The sequence below is a fragment of the Triticum dicoccoides genome, chromosome 7A, assembly GCF_002162155.2.
Source record: "Triticum dicoccoides isolate Atlit2015 ecotype Zavitan chromosome 7A, WEW_v2.0, whole genome shotgun sequence".
NCBI lineage: Eukaryota > Viridiplantae > Streptophyta > Magnoliopsida > Poales > Poaceae > Triticum > Triticum dicoccoides.
In genome coordinates this window covers 108249929-108253868 of record NC_041392.1, presented here as the reverse complement: position 1 = coordinate 108253868, position 3940 = coordinate 108249929, and the positions used below count along the sequence as shown (strand labels likewise).

The 3940-nt window shown below is 45.1% G+C and overlaps 1 long non-coding RNA gene across 1 annotated transcript; it reads left to right on the top strand.

Annotated features, from left to right (window-relative positions):
• The first annotated feature begins 6 nt into the window (after positions 1-6).
• Positions 7-2015, top strand: LOC119331634. Its single transcript, XR_005160598.1, has 3 exons — positions 7-1192; positions 1273-1367; positions 1442-2015. It is a non-coding gene; the product is annotated as an uncharacterized LOC119331634 (long non-coding RNA).
• The last annotated feature ends 1925 nt before the right edge of the window (positions 2016-3940 follow it).

The window sequence follows — 3940 nt, the reverse complement described above, 5'->3', positions numbered from 1 at the left end:
CCCCCAACAGCTCTCAAACTGCAGCCTAATTTTGCTGTCAGTTCTCTGTTTTTGATTTGGATCTGATATGGTTAGTCCTATCTAGTTTTTCTGTATCTGCTACGGCTAGTCATAACTACTTCCATCTTTTAACGGCAGTCCTAGTTTTGTTGCTACCGTCTGACATCTTCTTTTTCTTTCTCGTTTTATCACATGTATGTATCCCACGGGGCATCACATAAATTACCATTCAAGGTAGGTTCCAGTCTGCAGATCACGAGGGACGGTATGGCTGGAATACGCTTGGTAACAGGGAGCATTACCACTGCTGCGTACAAGACCTCTAAGGAAGACCATCTCGTCAATAAGCTCGAGAACAAGGGCCATTAGTTTTTGCAAGTGGAGATGCAACCATTGGAAACCAGACCGATGATGCTACTTCGGCAAATGAGACTGAGAACAGGCTCGCTGGATGTTGGCGCCAAAGAAGCCAAAAGAGATGGGTCGCCCAACAACTAGCCAAGAGAAGGCGCCGTACGAGGGGCTCAGCAAACGGACAAGCTTCTGCACGATATGTTGCCAGCAGGGGCACAAGAGGATAACCTGATATCCCCAAGCCAGTTTGTAAACCAGTGCGGCACAAAAACTGCGGCGTTGAAGGTCACAAACGAAACAACTGCCGCAAAGTAGGTGATCTGCGGCTAAATAACATGTGATGTGCAACGATAGTGATTTGTGTTGCTAATGTATGTGTTTGTATGTTGTTTTCAGGCGTATCGTCTGTCTTTGTATACAGAGTGGTGTACATATGGTTGTTGATCTGTCTTGGTGCTTCTGTGAAGTGCATTTCCCATTGCCAACATGGTTTCTGTTGGCTGAATTTTTTACTGAGACAATCTGGTTATCTTTGGCTGCTGGATGGGCAATTGTGCTAAATGCTGGACAAGTGCATGCCTGTGTGAGGCCGCGCGCCCAGTGCTCGGCCGATCCATTTCTAATTGCACTACAAGAGCAGGGAAAACAGAGGAGCAATTACATAAGCGTTCCTCCACCATGCGTGCCCCATCTGACCGATCCATTCCTTTTCATTTAGGTAGAAAAGACTGAATACTACAGGGCAGTTCTTGCCATGGCTCTGACCGTGCTATCCCTATGGGCGTCTGGCATTACAAAATCAGATGCAACTCGCAAGCTGGATGAAGTATCCGCAGAGGTGATTCCCCTTGCGCTGTAAACTCTGTTGTAGCATGAATTGGCAGGAACTTCTATTTAAGTTGTACAGCTCGCGTGCAGGGTTCAGTTGAGCTGAAAGTTCAGTAAACCAGCCTGTAGGACTACAAGTTGTTGCGCTGACTTCATCTTCTGGAGTGTCTGCTGTCTTTGAGCAGGTAAGAAGATTCAGTCCACCCATGAATTCTGTTCCTGATTTTTCTCCTTGCTTATCTTGACGAGTTTCCTGCAGGAGACATGCCATGCAACCGCAGATCTGGAGACATAAGAGATGGGCCCGCAGGACGAAGTGCAGATGCAGGCGCTCCGCGCGGTGGATGAACGGTGCAGAGAACACGATCCGGAAAAGCATGATTAGCTGCTGTGTGAGCTTGCCGAGCCCCGAGCTTGAAGACGGCGAGCAGTCTACGGCTGGGGCGTGCGGCGACTGGAGATAGCTGCCGTCGTTGGTCCAGAATCAGCGAGTTAGCGGCCCAGTCCGTGACGCTGTACCAATGGCCGTTTGCTAGAAGTGGGCCAATAAAACTGTTCATTAATAGATATACGGCAGTAATACGTGGGCCTGTATGCGTCAGAATGGGAATCTCGAAGATCACGAGCGGGAGGGATATCGCGAGCACCTACGATCCCGCTTAGAAGAGCACTTTCGCAAGGTTCTATTCTATCAACAAGCTTTCATGTGTCATCAGCAGCTCTATTACAAGTCTCTAGGGTCGGCTTACCCCAGTTTAGGTTACTACTCATTGATATCTGATATGGAAGGTTGAAAATTAGTCTTGAAAGTATCAATGGTTCTTTGATCACCTTGATTCCTAAAGTGCTATCACCTGAGGGGCCCAATGATTTCAGACCGATTTCACTGACTAATTCTTTTTTGAAGTTCCTAACAAAGTTTCTTGCAAACAGACTCCAGAAGGTAATACTGAGATGCATCCACAAAAATCAATATGGGTTCTTGAAATGCGGATCTATCCAGGATTGTATTGCTTGGAGTTTTGAATACATTCATCAATGCCGTCAATCCAAAAAGGCAATTTTCATTCTCAAGCTTGATTTTGCAAAAGATTTTGATACTGTGGAACATGAGTTGATCCTTCAGATGCTTAAATTCAAAGGATTTGATGAAAAATGGATTGGTTGGATTAAGCAGTTACTCTGATCTGGATCGTCTTCCATTCTCCTTAATGGAGTCCCTGGCAAGCAATTTATTTGTAGGAAGGGGGTTAGGGTGATCCTCTATCACCTTTGTTTCTTTGTTATTGTTGCTGATCTTTTGCAATCTGCTGTCAATGATATGTCAAGAAGGGAAGAGTTAACTCTGCCAATTCCATCACATGATGAGGACTTCCCTGTAGTGCAGTATGCAGATGATACCCTGCTTGTGGTTCCTGCTGTGGAACCCCAGCTCCTAGCCCTCAAGAATATGCTCAGAACCTTTTCTGAATCCACTGGACTGAAAGTTAATTTTCATAAATCTTCAATCATACCCATTAATGTGGACAACACTGAAACAAGGAGACTAGCAGATGTTTTTGGGTGTCAGGTTGGCTCACTACCTTTTACATATTTATGGTTGCCACTTGGAACAACCAGGCCCAGGATACAGGACCTGGTACCAGTTGTACAGAGAGTTGAGAGAAGACCGTCAGCTAGTTCATCTCTTCTATCTCAGGGAGCCAGACTTCAGTTAGTACAGTCAGTACTTTCTTCTATGCCAATATACTTTCTTTGCAGCCTGTGTCTGCCTGATGGTATAATCAAGCAATTGGAAAGAATTATGAGGCAATGTTTATGGAGAGGAAACTCTGACACTCCAAGACAGCCATTGGCTCCATTGCCTCTAGTGTGTAGGCCCAAAGTAAATGGGGGCATGGGAATTATAAACCTTAGTATCCAAAACATAGCTCTTCTCACCAAACATCTTTTTAAGTTCTATAACAAGGTTGATATCCCATGGGTGAATCTCATGTGGAATTTTTACTATGAACGGATAGTACCTCATGCTACAGTCCTTTGTGGATCTTTTTGGTGGAGAGATGTGCTTAAACTGAGTGAAATATTCGGACTTCACTCTATGGTTAATGTCAATTGGGAGACACAACACTATTCTGGCATGATGCTTGGTCTTTCTTGGGTGCTGCAACCCCTCTCAAGGACAGATTTCCAAGGATATTTTCGTATGTGATTGATGACAATTTTTGTCCATGATTTCCTGCATGAGCATGATTATACCAACTTTTTTCAATAACCACTCTCTATGGAGGCCATGGAAGAATTGCACTCTCATTGAGGGGTCCCAGAACTTGCCCAGAAATAATACTGCAAATGATAATTGGTTATGGTCACCTGGTAAAGGTAATTACTCTGCAAAGAGTTTTTACACAACAATGCATGCCCACATGCCAGTTGATGAGCCATGTAAATGGATATGGGAAAGCAGGAGTATCATGAAGATTAAGGTCTTTGCATGGCTGATGCTTAATGACAGATTAAATACCAGAGATATGCTGGTTAGAAGAGGCAACAGAATGATGAGAATAACTGCCCTTTATGCCCCACTCAAAACCCTGGAGGACAGAAAAAGGGCAACCTGGTGCATGTAGCTCCCGCTTGCGCAGGGTCCAGGGAAGGGTCCGACCACTTTGCGTCTATAGTACGCAGCCTTTCCCTACATTTCTGTAAGAGGCTGTTTCCAGGACTTGAACCCATGACCTCATGGTCACAAGGCAGC